The 20,324-nt window shown below is 35.1% G+C and overlaps 1 protein-coding gene across 5 annotated transcripts in view; it reads left to right on the forward strand.

Moving 5' to 3' along the window:
- CSGALNACT1 (chondroitin sulfate N-acetylgalactosaminyltransferase 1) overlaps positions 1–20,324 on the forward strand; it is a 384,927-nt gene that overhangs the window by 142,621 nt on the left and 221,982 nt on the right. For 3 of the 5 annotated variants that reach the window (XM_031950808.1, XM_031950813.1, XM_031950810.1), the window contains one exon: positions 18,931–19,025. The gene's annotated coding sequence lies outside the window, so the exon portion shown is untranslated. Of the gene's footprint in view, positions 1–18,281; positions 18,434–18,484; positions 18,688–18,930; positions 19,026–20,324 lie in introns of those variants that run through there. The other 2 variants (XM_031950809.1, XM_031950811.1) reach the window with 2 other exon arrangements.

Below are 20,324 nucleotides of genomic sequence, written 5' to 3' on the forward strand. Positions count from 1 at the left end.
TCTAATCTTTCCCATCTCTAATTCATCCTCCACACAGCTGTCAAAAATATCTGCAGCATCGGCCTAAATATATCACTCTCCTGCTAAAAACCTTCAATAGCTCTCTATTCCTTTGAGGTGAAAATATCAACTGTGTAATCTGACATTAAGGGTCTTGCCTATATGGTTCCTTCTTCTTCTTCTTCTTGTTTTTTTTGTCCTTCATTCTCGAAGAGGACCATGGCAGAGGGGTGATACCATAACCTTCAAGTCTCTCTCTGCTATGTACTTTCTACTTTATCTCCAACCCCCAAAGAAAGCTACAATTAAATATGAATATATGTCTGTATACACACACACACACAGAGTTGTTTATAAACATACACTTTTCCACTCATATATATGTAAGACTGTATTCTGCTTATTTCCATTTGTCATCTATTTCTCTGAAGGTGAATAGCATCCTCTTTGGTAAGTCCAATTCTTTCCACATTTTTTCCTAATTCCATTAGTTCATCTTTTCCTATACCCTAACAACATCCCAATCTAATCACATCCTGAGCGATTATCTATGAAAGTTTTCCCCTAGTTTTCTGTATCCCTTCTATTATTGGCTGAATATTTTTTTAATACAAGAAAATTTTAGTTTAAGATAATCAAAAGTATCCATTTTACACTTTGACAATGCTTTCACCTGATAGTATAGTTTAAGGTTTGATACTATTGAATCTGCTTCCTTTATATCTTTTTTCCCCTGGTTCCTTTGAAGTTCTTGACCTTTTGTTCTTTTAAATGAACTTTGTCATTATTTTTCCTAACTTAGTAAGATAATTTTTTTCATAGTTTAATTGGGATGTCATTATAGAAATAGATTAGGTAAAATATTCATTTTAAAAATTATATTGGCTGTACCTATCTATGAACAATGAATGTTACTTCATTTATTTGAATATAACTTTATATGTCTAAAAACGTTCTATGCATATATTTGTATAGTTACTGTGTCTGTTTTGGCAGATATACTCTCAGGTATTTTATTCTATCTAGTTATCCTAAAGGGTGCAAAAGAGTATCAAATAATATGACTGATACATATTGTATTTTCCCCATTTTTCTCTTGATTAAATCTATTTTAGCTTTAACTTTGTCTGAAATTATGATTACTACCCCTGCTTTTTTCAATATAATAAATTCTACTCCTGACCTTTATTTTATGTCTGTGTAGTATTTCTCATAGCATTTCCTGAAAGCAACATATTGTTGAATTCAAAATGTTTAATCTGATATAGTTCCTGCTTTATGAGTAAATTCTTCCCATTCCCATTCTAAACTATATCTACTTGTTTTATATTTTCTTCCTTTCTATTTTTCCTCACTGTTCTCATCCCATTTGTGTATCTTCTCTGCTTTACTTCTACCTACTATCTAGTCATTCTATTCTTTAACCTACCCACCCCTCCAATAATCCTCCCCTTGGCTTTTTTTTCTCTGAATTTAGTAGACTTTTATACTCTTTTGAACATATATGTTGTTTTCTCTTTAATCCATTTCTGATGAGAGTAAGGTTTCTGCACTACCTGCCTTTCCCCTGCTAACTTCCTCTGTTGTCAATTTTTCATTTTTTGCTTCATTTGTATGAGATAATTGTTCCTTTTTATCTCTCCCTACAATAGTTTTATTTTTTTATTTTTGGACTCGCCCCATCATATTCTGTTCAGCTTTCAAATTATCTAATGAAGATGACAGTCATAAAAGAACATAAAAGAAAATATTATTATTTTCACATGTAAGAAGTAAATTATTTTACTTTAGTGAGTCTCTTATAATTGGTCCATAGTGTTTATATTTCTCCTGTATGTTATATGTCCAATTTTCCCTTAAGTTCTGCAGCTTTTGTCACAAATACCTGAAAGTCTTCCAGTTTGTATAATATCCTTTTTTCCCCATTCAGGATTATACTTAAGTTTCCTGGGTAAATTACTATTAATCACAATCCCCATTCTTTTGCTCAACAAAATTCCAAGATCTATGGTCCTTCATTGTAGTAACTGTTAGGTCTTGTGTAAGTCTTCTTGTTACTTTATTACATTAAATTTTTAAAAATTTTTGCTTCCACTATTTTTTTCTGTTTAGTTGTTTTCAGTTGTGCTGACTCTTCATGACCCCATTTGGCATTTTCTTGCTAAAAATACTAGAGTGGTTGGTCATTTCCTTCTCCAGTTCATTTGATAGATGAGGAAACTGAGGCAGTTACTTACAGAGGATCACATAGCTAGTAAGTATCTTAAATTGTATTTCAACTCAGTTTTTCTTGACCTTAGATCCAGAATTCTATCTACTGAGCCACTTAGCAGCATCTCCCTTTGCATATTTGCATAAGCCATCCTTCATACATGGAATGCTTTCCCCTATCTCCACATCTTAAATTTCATCTCTCCTTTTAAGATTTAACTCAAGACATACTTCCTCCTTGGAGCTTTCCTGATTCTCAGGAATTAGAGCAACCCCTCTCAAATCCCTCTTATTTTTCCTTCTGCATTTTGAATTTATACATAACCTGTTTCGCCATTGCACAACGCAAATTTCTTGACATCAGATACCATTTTGGTTAGTTGGTTTTGGAAGATGTCAGCATCTTCACAGTACTTTGAACATAGTAGATGCTTTTAAAAAAATTGTTGAAATTGAATCGTGTAGAGGACATACTTTTCCAGCGATTCAGCCCTTTACAGAATCGCTTAATTTGGAAAGTAAGTATTTGTCCATTACTGACTTTCTAATTTTATTTGGTCCTTGACTTTTCCATTGTCTTAGTATTCGATGTCTGATGTACTTTGTTTTAGTATTAGTATTAGGTTGGAAGTGAGACAGATTCTATGCCCTGTTTTCTGATCTTATACAGATCTCTCAGAGATTAAGCATAGTGTAAATGAAATAATATGACACTATGTACCAGAAGACCTGGGTTCAAGTATAGATTCTAATATAAGCTATGTGATCATAGATAACTTACCTAACTTCTGAGTCTCAGTTTTCTTGTCTGAAATTTGGAAACTTTGATACTTGAACTATCTTACCTCACAGGACTATTATGCAGAAAATGTTTTGTAAACTTTGAATTTTACAGATTATTATTATTACAGAGAGTTCAAAAAAGTGAAAGCTTCTTTGAGACTGGTTATTTAATTCCCATTATCTAGTTCAGTGACTTGCCAATACTCTAATCCCCAATAGGTCTGTGATTTCCCTGGTGTAAGCATTCTCTTCAGTGATGCAGATCTCAAGCTAACCAACCTGGTAGCTGACTTGCCCATATTTGACACTTAAAAATTATTTGTTGAATTAATTTGTTTGTTAAATTATTATTACTCTCTCACATATCATATGAGAGAATTAGATTAGATGACCTCTAAGATTTCACACTACTTTATCTCAAGCATCTTTTAATATTATTTTTAAAAAATTCCTGACATTATGTGTTTGTGTAAAAAATTGCATCATTATTTAGAAAATGGTCTAGTCCAACTCTGAGATACCACTACACACCTGTCAGATTGGCTAGAATGACAGGGAAAGATAATGCGGAATGCTGGAGGTAATGTGGGAAAACTGGGACACTGAAACATTGTTAGTGGTGATACATGTGCAAGAATGTTTGTGGTAGCCCTCTTTGTAGTGGCCAGAAACTGGAAACTGAGTGGATGCCCATCATTTGGAGAATGGCTGAATAAATTGTGGTATATGAATATTATGAAATATTATTGTTCTGTAAGAAATGACCAACAAGATGATTTCAGAAAGGCCTGGAGAGACTTACACGGACTGATGCTGAGTGAAATGAGCAGGACCAGGAGATTATTATAAATGGCAACAACAAGACTACATGATGATCAATTCTGATGGACGTGGGCATCTTCAACAATGAGATGAACCAAATCAGTTCCAATAGAGCAGTAATGAATTGAACCAGCTTCACCCAGTGAAAGAACTCTGGGAGATAGATGACTATGAACCACTACATAGAATTCCCAATCCCTCTATTTTTGTCTGCCTGCATTTTTGGTTTCTTTCACTGGCTAATAGTACACTATCTCAAAGTCCGATTATTTTTGTACACCAAAATAACTGTTTGGATATGTATACTTACATTGTATTTAATTTATACTTTAACATATTTAACATGTTGGTCAACCTGCCATCTGGGGGAGGGGGTGGGAGGAAGGAGGGGAAAAATTGGAGCAAAAAGTTTGGCAATTGTCAATGCTGTAAAATTACCCATGCATATAACTTGTAAATAAAAAGCTATAATAATAAAAAAGAAAATGGTCTAGTCACATTGGAGAGAAAGGGCTAGTATCCATGATCAAGGACCCTGTCGTTTAGTTGCTCCTCCTTATTTATTTATTCAGTGCTTTTTGTTTCTATATGTGACACTGAGCACTATACCACTTAATTTAGTTGAGTTTACAGTGGGCATTTTACCACTTATATTTATGCCCTTTCAGAAAGTCAAAGAAATTGATGTCGTGGCCAATAGGTCCTGTATACTTTCATGTGGGTGGGCATGTGGTCTCCTTAGTCTGAATCTTGCCCTTTCTTCAAATTCTACATTATTCCTCCTCTAGAAGGAAAATGTTCTTGCCAGCAAAGAACTAATTGGTTCCGGTAAACTCTAGAAGCTCCTTTTTGGGTGTAGACATGGACTCCAATTTAAGAATATTGGCTAGACCCAAAGGGAAACTGAGCAGACTGATGACATCTTTTGGACAGGTAAAATATGATTATTATTTGTTAGGTGCTACTCAGTTTTCTGTAGGTTAGGTGTTGATGATTTGGTGGCTGTTATTTTGGATTTTATTTTGTTTGTTTTTTGGTGGTAGGTAGAGGAGATGGAGGTTATGTGTGTGTGTGTGTGAGAGAGAGAAAAAGAGAGAGAGAGAGACAAAGAGACAGACAGAGAGAGAGAGAGAGATAGATACAAAGAGACAGACAGACAGAGAGAGAGAGACAAAGAGACAGAGAGAGAGAGAGAGACAAAGAGACAGAGAAAGAGAGAGACAAAGAGACAGAGAGAGAGAGAGAGAGAGACAAAGAGAGAGAGAGAGAGACAAAGAGACGGAGAGAGAGAGACAAAGAGATGGAGAGAGAAAGAGAGACAAAGAGACAGAGAGAGAGAGACAAGAGAGAGAGAGAGAGAGAGAGAGAGAAAGAGAGAGACAGAGATGAGAGAGAGAGAGAGAGAGAGAGAGACAAAGAGACGGAAAGAGAGAGAGAGACAAAGAGACAGAGAGAGAGAGAGAGAGAGAGAGACAGAGACAGAGAGAGAGAGACAAAGAGACACACACACAAAGAGATGGAGAGAGAGAGAGAGAGACAAAGAGACGGAGAGAGAGACACACACACAAAGAGATGGAAAGAGAGAGAGAGACAAAGAGAGAGAGAGAGAGAGAGAGAGAGAGAGAGAGAGAGAGAGAGAGAGAAAGAGAAAGAGAGACAAAGAGACAGAGAGAGAGACAGAGACAAAGAGACAGAGAGACAGAGAGAAGAAGAGGGAGAGAAGAGAAGAGGGGAAGAGGAAGAGGAAAAGGAAGAGGAGGAGGGAGGAAGGGAGAAAGAGAGAGGGAGAGACAGTATTATGGTCTTGGAGCCAGGGAGGAGGGAGTTAGGAGTGAAAAAAATCTAGAGAGAAGTGGTGAAAGAAGAGTCAGTTTAAAAAAAAATATATTGGTTTGAAGGAGGAAGGATTTTGGGTAATAAAATTTTGTAGTCTGTCTAACAAATTGCTTTGGATCAGTGAGTCTGAGCCAGGACATGATTATTTGCATTAAAAATGAATATTTACCTTGAAGGATTCAGTGCAATGTTTCTGAGCAAGCTTGGTACATTTATTAGATTTAATTTGCAAAATTTTGGCAGATCCATTGATTAAAAAAACCATTTATTTTGTAAAGTACAGTATGCATGGTGATTTTGTAAAGATTTTCTTTTCTTTTTTTAAGGAGCAGAGAGATTTCTCTTTTTCTCCAACTGTAGATTGGTTCTATATTACTTATTGCATTTGATAACATGGAGAGTTCTTGATGTTTTGTTGTTCATCTCCTGGCCTAATTTTTTTAGTTTTTTAGTTCCATAGGCTCTTCTCGCTTCTTTTCTCCCCTATGATTCCTTTGATTGAATTAGGATCAGATCTGTTGAATACTTTCTAAAATTTTTTTGGTAGTTAAGTAATAGGTACTCAGTAATATTTACTGACTGAATTAATTCTGTTTTTCTCTTTCTCCCTCTGCTGCAAGCAGTTTTCTGTTTCTGGTTAGACTGATCTATTTGTTGTTTGGAAATTTCTGTTTGGTATTTAGGTGATTGGCCTTTGAGAATTGGCTGCCAATTAGACACTGGAAGGATTAGCAGCACTGATTGTGGATCAATGTAAGATTTTTAAAAAATATTTTTACTCAATTTTGCTATTTATGCAAGTGTTCTTTGAATATAGATGACTATAAGCAGATATCACAATTTTATTTTGAAATACAAATTTTCATTTTCCTTTCTCTTTCATGTTTAAATATAGTGTCAGTTGACACAGGTTGGTCTTTTGAGATCTATTTAAATTCTGGCGCTACTATTTAAAAATCAGCTATTGGGTCTTTCCTCATTTCTTTTGGCTTTATTAGTTTGCTCAGAATCACTCAGAGTTTTCTAATATTTCAGGAGTTTTGGATATTTTTGAGTTAGTACTTGGACTTGGGGAAGTAATATCCTTCACTTGAGCCTCAGTTTCTTTATTTTTATATTGAAGACTTAGTGATCTTTAAGGACTCTTAACTCTAAAAGTCTGTTTTTTTCTTCTGAATGAAGCCTGATAGATTTTTTTCTTCCACAGCCTGGTAGTTGTTGCCACATCAGCATCACCAGGGATGCCACACTTTTCCTTAGCTGGGAGGGGCTTTAGGTCTAACAGTTCAGAATACTGGATGAATGGTCTTTTTCAACCTTATCCCTGACTATGATGAAAATGTCCTTATTCAGTCAATAAGCTCTTACGATGGGGCTACAATGTTCCTGATACTGGACTAAGAATTGGGGATTCAAAGAAAGGTAAAAAACAATTTCTGCTCTCAAGGAGTTTACTGTCTAATATAGGAGAGAATAAGAAAACAACTTTGTATAAACAAGCTATATCCAGTATAAAATTAGGGGGGGGTAATCAACAAAGTTAAGGCACTAGCATTAAGAAAATTGGGAAAGGCTTTCTTTAGAAGGTGGAGCTTTATCTGGGACTTGAAGGAAACCAGAAAGTGAGGAAGCAGAGATGATGAAGGAGACCAGGTTCAAAGAAATGCCATTACAATTCAGTTAAAGATACTTACTGATTCTGTCCTTAATGGGTTTTTAAAACCTGGAGATGAAAAATTGGAGATAGGTGGGGGGCTTCCTTTACATTCTTTTATCTAACAACCTTTGCAGAATTTGTTTTATATTTCAAAGGATATAAGCCCCAATTTGATTTCCTAGGGGAGTAGTGAGTAATCATGGAGATGGATGAATTGCTGATTGCTTCTTATAGGGAAATAGAAATTTGGGTTTATGCCTGAAATTGAAAATGATTTGAATTATTTGGAGTTTTTCCTGATTTATCAGTGTTGTGGTTCTGTGAATAATATAAAGTGCTCAACTTCATGGTAACAGCAGCTGTTGAGTAGTATAAAGGAGGTATGACATTATTTGATTTTTTTTAAACAAATAAAGTGAATCTTTTCTTAACTTGGTGATTTAAGAGTCTTAGTTTCTTCATTTTCTAAAACAAGGAGCCTCAACTAGGTGATCGCAGAGGTTGTCTAAATGTGGGGATCCCATAAGAGGAGTGGGCTTGGATGACAGTGCAGTTCGATGGCCCCTTACTTGCTTGTTGGGAGAGTAAACAACTGCACCAGAAGTATTGATTAATGGATTACTGTTAACCTGAAGGACAGTCCTTGACCTCATCCTATTCAGTGTTTTTTCAGTAACTTGGAAGATGACATAAAAAGATTTCTTATCTTACTTGTGCTAATTTGGAATGAATCAATACTATGCTAGACAGCAGACATAACTTGAACAGCTTGCCACAATGGGCAAGTTAAACAAAATTCAAGTTCATAGAAAGAAGTATATGAAGTGTTGAAATTCAAGAATAAACTGAATAATTAAATTGGAGAGCCCTAGCTTAATAGCAGTTCATTTGGAAAAAAGATTTAGGGAGTTATAGGTGATTGTAAAGTCAATGTTATTCCATGCTAGATCATGAATATCAAAAAGAGAACATCATGTCAGGTTACACTAATGGAAAACTAGTGTTCAAAACAAGGAAGATGCTTCCTTCTTAAAAGAAAGGTGGTGGACTCAAGATGCAAGAAAAGATTGAACATGGCCAATATGGGAATTTGTTTTGTTAGTGCATATTCGTTATGAGCATTTTTTTTTCTATTAGGAGAGGGTTTGGATAGGTTTGTCCCCTCCAGCAAAAGAAAAGAAAAGAAAGAAAAAAGGGTGATTGAAGGAATTTTTTTAAAAATGCACCAAAAAGAACAGAAGGAAGGCCAGAAGGAATTATAGACAAGTAGGTGAGTTTTAAAAGTTGCATGTGAACTTAAAAAGAAAAGCAAATTATATATGAGATATTTGCAGTTTTGTGTATAATGTTATTTTTGTGTTCTATTATGAATGTGGAAATGTTCGTTTTACTTAGAGTTTGTTAAGTTTGAAGTTTAAAAAAAGAATCTAAATAATGCCCAAATTTATTGGTAAGAAATTTCTGACCATGAAGCAATTTTTTAAAAAAGAAAAAGTATATTTTAGTTTTAAAATTACTTTACCTGATTATATGTTCAAAACTAAAGTTTAAAATTTTTTGGTGTTAAATTATTTGTTGTGTTCTTTAATATGTATTCAATGAAGAAAATGATGCAGTTTTAGAAAATGATTGACAATATATTTTTAACATTAGAACACCTTTCTGCAATAAACAAATGGGCTAATGCCTTTCCTTGTATTTTGTGCTGATCCACACTACATTTAGTATTCCATTTAAAGAGGGACATTCACAGAGCATATTTAGAGGAAGACAGCCAGAATGATGAAATGACCCAGGAACAAGATGATAAATTGAATAATTGGAGGAACTGGGAGGTTTAGTCTGGAGAAGAAAAGAAAGAAGTTCTCAAAACTGCATTCAAGCATTTGTAGAACTTTCATATGGAAAGGGGCATTGAATGGATTCTGTGTTGCCTCAGGTTCCAGAACTAGAAATACTTGGTGAAAGCTCTAAGGAGACAATGGGATATAATTTTATAGGCATATATAATGTAGTGCTGGTTAGTGAAGCAGTCACAAATATAGTCATTGGACATAGATATGTTATAAGATTTATGACATAGAACAGGGCTTCTTAAACTTTTTCCACTCATGACTCCTTTTCACCCTAGAAATTTTTATGTGACCCTGAGTATATAGGTATATAAAATAAGTATACAAATCAAATATTAATCATAATAAATCATAATTTTGTACCCCTCACATTCACTTACAAGACACTGTATGAGGTTTTGAACCATAGTTTAAAAAGCTGGAACATAGACTCTTGTGTTCATCATCTTTACTGCAATGGGGCTGAGAATTTCTTTGGGAGCTCGGGGCGGGGGGGCTCCTAAGTGGCTTTATACTTAGGGAGTTTCATAGCTCTCACACTGAAAGCTAGATGAAGATGAAGATGATTATAGGTTTTAGCTTATAGTGAAGCAGTTTGATAAGACTCTATATGTAGCCTCAGAGGCAACTCAGTGATGCCTTGGATAGAATGCTGAGTCTGTAGTCAGGAATGTCCGAGTTCAAATCCTGCCATAACTCTTGCTAGCTGTGTGACTGGCCAAGTCACTTAATCTCTATTTGCCTCAGTTTCCTCATTTGTAAGAAAATCTGGAGAAGAAAATGGTAAGCCATTTTAGTTTTGCCCAGAAAACCCCAAAAAGGGATCATGAAGAGTTGGACATGAAAATGATTACAATGGGAAGAAAAACTGAGCATTCTCCAAAAATGGAATGGGTCCTTTTATGAAGTAGTGAGTGTCTCATCACTGGAAATATTCAAGCAGACATTGGGTCCTTTTGAGATATAATAGTGCCTACAGTGGTTTCAAAGTTGGATAAAAAGCCTTTTCATTACTTAAGACTCTATGATACTGGGAGAAGCATACCTTTCTGTGAAAGGCTTAGTTGTAGTTTAGTTATGATTCCCACTGTTCCATCTGAAGCATGAACTTCTGGCTGCTTGCTTTCCTAGAGAAGCACAAACATACATGCTCGATGTGGTATTCCATTCCTCACAGAATTTAAATCTGGAATACTGGAGCAGCAGCCAAGTAGTTACCAAAATAATGTGTCAAGAATCTTATGTCTAAAAGAGCTATTAAAATTTATGTGTTCTCTGTAAAAATGTTAAATGAGTGGCTATGTAGAAACATGGAACAAAACAGCTGACCTTCATGTGGCTTTTTGGTGATTTTTGACATATGCAGAATTAAATCTGATGTTATATTTGGATGGATGAATTAATTAGGCTTTATCTCTGGGCAGGAAACATTGTACATCAAAGAAGAGTGATTTTTTTCTTTTTATCATGTGAATAAATTCTGCATCTTTTTAAAAAATCATTTTAGTCTGCCTGTCCATTAAAATGGGTCTATTAGGTCCATTCATGGTGTGTTGAAAACAACTCTGGACATGGGGTTAAGAAACCTCAGTTCCTTTCTAAACACTGTTTCTGGATGGCTGTGTGCCAACAGAGGCAGCTAGATTAGAGCACTTATATTGGAGAGACAATTAATTGCAATCTGTGCTTCTGAAGCTCTCACAAAAGGAAAATGCTGAGCTCTTTTATTTGTTTAGTAAATTGAACAGAATGTGCAATTTTCTAAGTGGGCAAAATGTTATTGATCACAGTTCACTCATAAATTATAAATATTACTAATTTTTCCCTTTGGTAGGTGTTTTTAATGGCTTTTAAATGTGGTTAATGGCTGACCTGTTTGTGCAGCCCTGTCAATGCAGAATCACAACAATAGCTCACCTTTATAGAACTTTAAAGAGCTCATAAATATATAATAAACATAGCTCGCAATTTAATAATTGTTATTATAGCTAGCATTTGTATAGTACTTTAAGGTTTGCAAAGAACTTTACAAATGTTATCTCTTTACAACAATCCTGGGAGGTAGGTGCTATTATTAGCCCCATTTTACAGTTGAAGAAACTGAGGTATTTATAGATTAAATGATCTAGTAAGCATCTGAGCCAAGATGTGAATTCAGTTCTTCCTAACTTCAGGTCCAGATCCATTATACATTCTACTTGTTTCTTAAAAAACAATCTTTTTTCACTCCATTCTATTTGCTAGGTAGTATATATAGTATCCCCATTTTACAGATGACAAAATCAAGGCTTAGAGAAACCTTGTCCAAATTCTCAGAAGTAGGAAGTGATAAAATTGAAGCCAGGCTTTTTTGACTCAGTCTAATATTGTTTTTCTTCCAGTAGAAGGGTTCCTTCTCAAAGTGCAATAGGTAAGAAGTCACTGGAGTCTTAAAAGCCCACATTAACTGTTTTATAGCCACCTGAAAGGTCTCTTCCTTAGTTTGGAGAGATCAGGCGAAGCCCATTCTAGCAGTTCCCTCTCCCCTTTCCAATCCATGCTTCTTTAATTATATTCAATAGCATGTCAATATTTATGAATGTATGAGGAGCCCGAGGCTACAGTGCAGGGGAAGATATGGTCCCTGCCTTCCTGCAAAGAGATACAGCACATATACAAGATATTTTATATTATTTTTGTTCATTTTTCAGTCGTGTCCACTATGACCCATTTGGGGTTTTCTTGGCAAAGAAGGGGGTGGTTTGCCATTTTCTTCTTTAGCTCATTTTACAGATGAAGAAACTGAGAAAAACTGGGATAAGTGACTTGATCAGGGTCACACAGCTGGGAAGTATCTTAGGGCATGTTTGAACTCAGGAAGATGAGTCTTCCTGACTCCAGACCCAGTGCTTTATCCATTGTACCAAATAGCCGCCCCATCAGATATTTTGTAGCATACAATAATAATGAAAAATAATAATTCGTCTTTATTTACTACTGTAAAGTTACCATGTTTCTCTTCCTTCTCCCCTCCTCTCCTACCACTATCCAAGGTAAATAGTGTAAATCTGTTAGATTGTGGACGTTTTGAGGACAGCTAGTCTTTTGCCTTTCTTTGTATGGGGAGTACTTGGCTCAGTGCCTGCTAGATAGTAAGTGCTTAATAAATGCTTATTGCTTGATTTATAGCAAGTATTATTATATTCATTTCAGGTGACAGAACTGAATTGTGGAGAATCTAAGTAAGAATCCAGGACATAAATCCAGTATTTTTGATGCCAAATACAGTACTTTCCCCACAATATCCATCAGTGTATCTCTACTGATTATATGATGAATGTATCAGAAAACAAAGTACTATGCAAGGTCAAGGTAGAAAGGGTATTACTGAGTCAAGGATTCAGAGAAGTTTTGCTTGAGGAGGTAGCATTTGAATTAGATTTTAAAGGCTAGACCTGAATTTAAGAAGCTTAGAGGGATAGGAGGTCCATTCTAGGCATAGGGAAAGGCATTAGATAAAAGCACAGAGATGGGAAAATTTTAGGGCATGTGTCCAGTGGTTCCTCCCCTCAATCTAACTCCTTACACTGCATAGGCCTGTAGGTCTGCCTTGTCTTATCCCTATTATAGTGTACTACTCAGGGGACAATATTGTGAGAGCGTTTCAAATTCTGTAGTCACTTAAGTATTATTGGTTGGTTTGTTTTTTGTTTTTTTAGTTTCATCAGTTTTCTTTTTTAAATCTTCAAAACATTATTATTTATTAATTTTTTTTAACATTTTAAAAACATTTTTGAGTTCTAAATTCTCTCCTTTCTTCTCTTCTACCCTCTTCTCCTCTCTCTGCTCAGAGAATGCAAACAATATGATATTTATTATACATATGAAATCATGCAAAATGTATTTATATATTTTCCATGTAAGAAAAAGCAAGAAGAATAAAGTATAAAAATTATACTTTAGTTTGCCCTCAGACTTCTTCAGTTCTTTCTCTTCAGTTAGATCACAATTTTCATCATAAGTCCTGAATTGTCTTGGATATTGTACTGATAAGAGTAGCTGTTTTTCAGTTGATCATAATTATGATATTGCTGTTAGCATCTTTATTAATCTCTTGATTGTATTTATTTCATTCTGCATCAGTTCATATATGTCTTCCCAGGTTTTTCTGAAACCATCCTCTTTATCATTTCTTATAGTACATTGTATTCAATTATAATCATATACCACAACTTGTTCAATTATTCGCATTAATTTCCAGTTCTTTGCCAACACAAAAAAGCTGCTATCAATATTTTTGTACATAAAGGTACTTTTCTTTTTTCTTTGATCTCTTTGGGATATAGACTCAGTAGCTGTATTTCTGGGTCAAAGAACAGGCATAGTTCCCAAATTGCTTTCCAATGTATATTTGAGAAATGAGTATAGAATTGAGTCACTTTCACAAAAATAAGAGCCATTTCCCAAATGATAAATGATCAAAGGATATGAATAGACAGTTTTCAAAAGAAGAAATCAAAGTTATCTATAGTCATATGAAAAAATGCTCAAGCCTATTAACCAGAGAAAGAAAAATTAAAATAGCTCTCAGGTACCACCCTACAGCCATCAGAAATGACAAATACTGGACAGGATGAGGGGAAAATAGGTACACTAATGAATTGTTGTGGAATTGTGAACTGGTTCAACCATTCTGGAAAATGATTTACTCTGTGTATTTTTCTGTTTTAAGTGTGTCTCTCAAAAACAATATATTGTTGGATTCTGATTTCTAATCCATTCTGCTTTCTTCTTCTATTCTATGAGTTCATCACATTCACATTTATGATTATTATTATTAACTACGTTTTGACCTCCATCCTGTTTTCTTCTGTTTATCCTTCTCTTTCTTTTTATCTTTTCTCTATCCAAAAATCTGTTTTACTTCAGATCACTATCTTCCTTATTCCCACCCTTCCTTTTATCATCCTCTCTTTCTCATATCCCCTTCCCTGTTGAAATGTAAACAATTTAACCTCATTGAATATCTTAGATTTCTGTTTTCTGTTTACCTTTTTATGCTTTCTTGAGTCTTATATTTAAAAATCAGTTTTTCTATTCAGCTCTGGTCTTTTCATTATCAGGAACAATCATCAGGAATTTTTGAAAGTCCTCTGTTTCATTAGATATCCATTTTCCCCTTGTGGGGAATAGATAAGGTGAAGAACTTACAGGAATGTATGAATTCTTTTTCTGTATTTTATTATTTCTGTGTTTCCCCTATGACTTGTATAATATGTGCAGGCTCATATCTACTTGAGCCTTGGCCAGCTAGAAACATATTTACTTAACCTGAGCTGATGACATTTATTTGACATTTATCAATATTTAGTCTATTAGCTGGACCACTGTCTGCTTGATTAAGCCTGAAGGCCTGATTTTCTGTTTCCTTGAAATCAGGAGATTTCAGGGAAACAGAAACCTTCCATTCCAATCTCCCCAAATAGCAACAACCAATTAGATGCCTCCCCCTCCCCTTCTCAATGCTCTCTTACTTGTGATGTAATTTCTTGTATAAAAGCTATGTGTCTTTACTACTTCTTTAGCCCTGCTACCGCAAGCTTTCTCTTTCTTATCTCGCGATAGGACGGCTCATCCTCCGGAGGTTTTCACTAAACAACTTTTCTGTCTTCTACTGAGTAATCTCTGCGTAGTCATTTTGGATAAGGGTCTTCTACATCCCTCACACCCTTGAAGGATTATATTCAGTTTTTTTTCTTGAGGCAATTGGGATTAAGTGACTTGTCCAGGGTCACACAGCTAGGAAGTGTTAAGTGTCTGAGGGGTTCAACTGAAGGGGTTCAAATCTGTTTGAACTCAGGTCCTCCTGACTTTAGGGCTAGTACTCTATCCACTGTGCCACCTAGCTGCCCCTATTATATTCAGTTTTGTTGATGATTCTTGTTTGTAATCGTAACACTTTTGCCTTTTGGAATAACATATTATAAGCGCTCTATGCCTTTAAAATGTAGAACTTGCTATATCTTGTGTGATCCTGATTTGGCTACATGATACTTGAATTGATTCTTTCTTGTTATTTGCAATCGTTTCTCCTTGGTCTGGGAACTCTGGAATTTGGCTATAAATATTTCTGGGAGTTTTAATTTTAGGAACTCTTTTAGTAGATGATTGTTGGATTCTTTCAGTTTCTATTTCATCTCTAGTTCCAGGACATCAGGGCAGTTTTCTTATATAATTTCTTAAAATTATGCTTTGGGGATTCTATTTTGATCATGGCTTTCAGATAGTCCAATAATTTTTAAATTATCTCTCTTTAATGTCTTTTCTAGGTTAGTTTTTTCAGTAAGATATTTTACATTTTCTTCTTTTTCTTCATTCTTTTGACTTTCTTTTATTGTTTCTTGATTTCTCATGAGGTTATTAGCTTTCAGTCTTCAGTGAACTTTTGTATCTCTTTTCCAACTTGACTACTTTTCCTTTTTAAAGATCTTGTCAAGAGTTCTTTTCTTCAGTGAATTTTTGTACCTCCTTGTCTATTTGACCTATTCTGGTCTGTTTCCTGGACATAGATGCAGAAGAGAGACCATATGAGTATTCTTTAAGTGAAAGAGGACTGGATGTGGAATAAGCAAAAATAAGTGAGAGGAGTAGTGTTCTGTGTTAGAGACAAGAGCTACTCTGGAGAGGAGGAGATGAAATTTACCTCCTCATCATTGATTGATCCCATGCATTTAGGGCCACATCATTTCCCCCTGGAGCTACAGGACTCCTACTTTAAAATGATGCTCTCCTAGAAGAAGGGAGTCATTGTGATGTCTTCCTGGTCTCTTTTAGTACCTTGTATTATGGTCCTGCTAGTGCCAAGAAGTTTTTGGAACTTATGGGAGTGTGCAGTGGGTACAAGGATGGTGAGTGTTCTCATCCTCAGAAATCCAGATTATATTGTTCCTGGTCATGACACATTTGATCAGGGGATTCTCAACTGTGAAATAAATGTGGTACATGGAGGATTTTTCTATTCCTTAGTGACAGCTAGGTGGTGCAATGTACAGAGTACCAGGTCTGGAGTCAGAAAGATTGATCTTTGTGAGTTTCAAATGTCATCTCAGGCATTTACTAGCTGTGTAAAGTTTAAATGTGTTTGACTCAGTTTTGTTTATCTATAAAATGGACTGGTGAAGGAAATGGCAAACCACTCTTTGCCAAGAAAACCCCAAATGGGGTCATGAATAATCAGACATGATTGAATAACAAAACAAAGAATAGTAAGACAAACAAAGGATACATCCCTTCATTTATTCAGTGTTTATAACTCAAGACTTAGTATTAAAACCCAAGTGAAGCTGCCTAGTGCACACAGAATGACATAAAGGGAAGCATCTGTGATTTTAGGATGGGGAGGTAAGAAATCAAGCTGTGAGATCTTTTAAAATCCTGGTATACCAGCTCTCAAAAATGATAGACTTAAGTCTAAGTGTTCACTCCACTTGGGTAGTGTTGTCCCATTCCAAGTAGAGCTGGCGGAGAAAAACTGGACAAATAGTGGAGTATTGAATATGAACTATCTGACTTTGTTTACATGGAGCTTTTTGTTGTCAGGAGAGTTGAAAGCAAAATAATCTAAACTGGAGACAGAACTCTAGTTGTTCCGATAGAGGATGGATGGGTTTTCGAGTCAAAGGAGGCCTGGATTCAAATGCCAGACTTGCCAGTGTTTATTAATGTGCCCCTTTTAGACCCTCAGTTTCTTCATCTGCAAAAATGATGATTTTTATGATATTCATTAGAGCTGCTTCTGGGAGTCTAGACTCCCCAAGTAATTTAGGTAATGCCTTTTTCCTGTTTTACTAATTTGAATGTTCACCAAGGCAAATGTATAAATTTTACTCACATGTGTGAAAATGAAGAATTCTAATACCCTCACTGTATTCTTATAATTATTCAATCAATAGATTTTTATTAAACACCTGCTATATATCAGGCACAGTACTAAAAGCTGCCATGTTACTCTTCGACCTTGTTAAGGTCTTGTTAAGGCCTTGTTAAGGAGTTGATCCAACAGAAAAATAATGAAACTAATTACTAGCTTTTCTGGGCTCATTCTTTGTCCTGACTCTGATACCATTGATGCTTGTATACTATTTTTTTTCTTTACCTTTATCTAATTATGAAATGGAAATGATAAAACTTGTTTTTTCCTACATCCCAGAGACAAGGATGATAATTATTAAAGTCCATTGGAATGAAGGCCATATGTTTATCCTGCTTATAGTACTAAACTGAAAACCATGAAGACTCATGTTCAAATCTTTCTGAGGCAATTGACAATCTGTGCCACACTGGGTTACCCACTTAATCTCCCTCACCCTCAATTTCTTCATCTACCAAATAGGGACAATAATAGCTCCTAACTCATAAGATTATTGTGAGGATCAACTCACAGAATATAAATAAAAAGCTTTGCAATAATAATTATCCTTATATGTATTTGATAAGGAGTTTTATTAACATTCCACCAATATGAAGAGTATAACCACCATGACTATTTTCTAGCTATATAAAATTGCAAAAAGAATCAGATGTTTCTCTATTAATGTGGTTGATATCTCTGAGTATAAAAGTGAGTCAATTTATTCAACAAATATCTGTATAACAGACATAAAACACCTATCTTGCATGAAGGAGGCATTAGACTCAGCAGTGAGGGATGTAGTCCCTTTCAGGATTTTATTAGTGAAGGATTACATTATTTTAAACAATCTAGTAGATACTACTATATAATAGGTCTGCACCCATGCTATTGTCCTCCTTCTATCTGTTAGTAAGAGATTTAATGGGAATGTTTCTGCTTGAGGAGCCTGTAGCCAGATTCCTCTAATGGCTTCAGCTTCAGCACCATCCTTGTGAGAGACTGCCTCTTGAAAGTGGTACAACTCCTGTGTAAGAGCAGTGGGTAGGGCGACTCCAGCCTTCCCTGGGAGCCGATGCTGAGAGCATATTGAAAAGCTGTCTTCAGCCCGGCCCTGCTGGCTCGAACAACCCAGTTCACTGTTTCTGTAGCACAGTGGGGTCTTTGATGCACCAGAAAGAGCTGCTTTTTTTTTTTTTTTTTTTTTTTTTTTTTGCTTCCTTCAACACCACTGGTTCAGTTTGAAGCTGGTAGATTCCTTCTTTCCCTCAGGGAGAACTTATGTGAGGATTTTCTATGTTTTAACATCTTATTCCGTGAAACCATTTATAATTGTTTGCTGTTCAGCAAAGAGCAAAGCTGAACATGATCCTTTCATAGCAGGTCAGTGTCTTCATTCCTAGACTGAAGTGTTGCTTCAGAGAACTCGGTATCCTCCCAGGGCAAAGCACCGTTAGGGAGAGTGGACAGCTGCAGCCCCTGAAATACTTTTTTCAATTCCCTTTTTTGGAAAAAAGTATATTTTTACCCATCTTTGCTTTTGTGGATACTTAAACTTAATATTCAGAGTCTTTCTCTTGCTCTTGTTTCATTACTAACCTACTACTCTTCAGTTATTAAAACAGAGAGGGGAAAAGGTGATTGACTGTTGCCCCAGAACTAATCTATTTTTCTTTATCTGTTCTTCTCTCTCCCTTTCTTCTACTTTCCCCCTCCCCCTCTCTCCCTTTCACTCCCTCTTGGCAAATAATTATATTTTAACTTAAAACATTTACTTCCTCATTTGTTTTTAATCTTGCCACATAATTTAAAAAAATCTTGCCTGAGTTTTGGTGGTACAAAGCATAGCAATTGTTTCCCCATTTGTTTCTGTATTTTAGGTGTCTTTAGATTTCAAGGGGGAACAATTAAGATGCTTTTTACCTCGAAGAGGAATGATGCTGTTTCATCCCGATGACTTTTTTCCTGTTCTGAGGTAAGTGAAGTTGTGCATCATTAATTTCTTTAGAAATAAATCTGTGAAGGATGCAGATTACTTTTATTGATATTTAATAATAGATTTATATATGCACACATATATAGTATGAAATTTCATTTTATATCCATCATTAATATCAATTTTATTTTGATCAATAATAAATTATTATTTCATAATGCAAATGATTTTTTCAGAGTACCAAAATCATTTGATAACAATCTTTTCTCCACTTAGTGTGGAAAAACATAAGCATTTACTTTCTATGTGTACATTGAGTTTTATGATCTTTTTCAGAATTTGTCACTTCTTCTCAGTTTCTGTCTGTTAACTCTTAAGAACCTATTTAAAGACTTTATTTAGTGAAAGAGGAAAAACATTTGTCTTTCCTTCAGAATTCTGGGGGAAAACAATTAGACTTTCTAAAAAAGTTCCATCTTTGAAAAAAATAATAATATATGGCTTCATTTATGTTAAGAATTGATTATATAAGTGCAAAGACTTAGAGAAACAAGCAGCCTTTCTTGATATTGTTTATTAAAAAGATAATATGGTGGGGATACATTTTTTTTAGAATTCCTTAAGGACTAACTTTATCTTTAGTATGGTTCATTTTCTTGGTTTTAGTTTCAGAACATCCCTTGTGACATTGCTCTTGAACTGTTCCCATCACCAGCTGCCATTAAGAACCAACTCTTTGCTTTGATATTGCAGTCTCTTTGCATTATGCTATTATTTTTTTAAACTGAGGACTCCATTAAGTTTGTGAAATCCAAAAATGGGAAATGAGAAACTGGATATCTGGTTCTCTTCTTCAAATCCTGCTTCAGCATATATAAATATCTTTCCCCCCTCTGTTTCCCTCTTCAAACAACTGAGCAGAGATGAAAATAGATAAGCTCAGTCCACATACCTTTCAGGAAGTACCTTATTTCCATTTTAACAAATCCCAGTAGAGATTTGGTGCATGATTTTACATTTTTTCCTCATCCTTTTTATCACTTAGAATAAGATGAAAGAGCATTATCTGAAAGCATTTATTATTATTATTCATTCATGGAATATCTCACACTTCATACTTAGAATGCAATGAAGTATGTACTTCTAACAAGGATGCATTTGAATCATTAATCATGGAAAGAAACAACTCAGATAAAAGTCACTTTTGCAAATAATTTCAACTGATTATGATACCCCATGTATTCTTTACTTAGGTAAGAAAGGTTTGGTGTCAACCCAGGGAGTGGATGTAACAATGTTTGATGGGTTTGGGTCTGGGCTTGGTTAACAGAGTTTGAA

The sequence above is a fragment of the Sarcophilus harrisii genome, chromosome 2 (assembly GCF_902635505.1).
Source record: "Sarcophilus harrisii chromosome 2, mSarHar1.11, whole genome shotgun sequence".
Classification (NCBI taxonomy): Eukaryota; Metazoa; Chordata; class Mammalia; order Dasyuromorphia; family Dasyuridae; genus Sarcophilus; species Sarcophilus harrisii.